Here is a 1,498-nt window from a genome sequence, read left to right on the forward strand (position 1 = left end):
TCCTGCCTCAGCCTCCTGAGTAGTTGGGATTACAGGCACACAACACCATGCCTGGCTAATTTTTGTATTTTTAGTAGAGACAGGGTTTTGCTATGTTGGCCAGGCTGGTCTCGAACTCCTGACCTTGTGATCTGCCTGCCTCAGCCTCCCAAAGTGCTGGGATTACAGACATGAGCCACTGTGCCCCGCCAAAAGTAGAATGTTTCTGGAAAAAGACTGGATACAAAGAATATGGAAAGAGTCTCTGATGATATCAGTGCCTGTTAGTAGGACTTTAGTAAACATGCACATGCCTGGATAAAAGTAATTGGCATCAACATGGTTTGCTTTAAGCAGAGAACAAGCCAGCCAGGGATCTAGCCCATTAAGAATTCAAGCAGACTCCTAAAGGCACACAAAAGAAATAAAGGGCAAAAGAAATCACTTTAAAACAGGAAGATTTATATAACCCTGTCTGTGTAGAAGAAAAATGTTCCCAGCTTCGCATACCATTTGCTGCCAGGATCTGAGATTGTTACTAAGAAAGAGATGGGAGGAGGGTGTTGAGGGAAATAAGATGCCAGGCCAGAACACAGGCACAGAGAATTTGACATTTAGGGTTTGAAAAGACCTGGGAACACAAGCCTCTTTTGCTTTTAAGGCTTCTCTTAATTGCCACATTTGAGGCCTCGGATTTATGAAGAAAGCACTTTCAAAAGGACAATTTACGCTTCATTATAGAGAAAGTTCAAGTGCAGTCCCCAATTTCCCCTCTAGTTGCAATCCTGAGTCATTTGTGGAGCAGTGGTGTCAAGTGGGGAAGAGAGCTATAAATGGTTTATAAATCAGTGCACGACGTCACAGATGGAAGCAGTTGCTGCACCGGCTGGCAGCAAAATTGTGAATCAGTCTAAAGTTCTAGAACAATGTTTGTGAATCAAACCTCATCGTGAAATGCTCTTAATGGTATTCAACAGCTATGCCCTCACCCCCAGACCAGCCTCGAGCCAAACCACAACAGCCATGCCCTCACCCCCAGACCAGCCTCAAGGCAAACCACACCCCAGCGTGTATGGGGGCCAAGGAGACTTTCACTTCACCCTTGGAAGATTCACTGAAAAATCAGCTCACAAAAGGTAGGTTAATTGGAGAAGAAGCCTGACTTGTATACCTAGGAGCCTTCTGAATAAAGACCCAAAAGATACAGGGGAAGTTGTTCATTTTTATGCTTGGATTCGACAAAGTCTCGACAGCCATGTAGAAATAGGATTGGGCAAAAAGGGTCTGAGCTAACACTAATAGACAGAGTGGGGAAACCCGGCAAGATCTGTTGGTCTGGATTCTTCTTGGCCTCTCCCAGCGGCATTTCTTCCCTCTAGGTATGGGGCAGGATCCTCTCTCGAATAGGGATCTTGTGACCTACAGTCAAACAGGGTAGGCCAGTTTTTTCACAGAATATTTTTAGGTTTTATGGCTGGCTTTGGGGAAAAAGGGTTTTGGTGTCTATGATCTGCCTTGA

This window comes from Rhinopithecus bieti, unplaced genomic scaffold, assembly GCF_001698545.2.
Source record: "Rhinopithecus bieti isolate Rb0 unplaced genomic scaffold, ASM169854v2 scaffold_12138, whole genome shotgun sequence".
NCBI classification, from domain to species: Eukaryota; Metazoa; Chordata; class Mammalia; order Primates; family Cercopithecidae; genus Rhinopithecus; species Rhinopithecus bieti.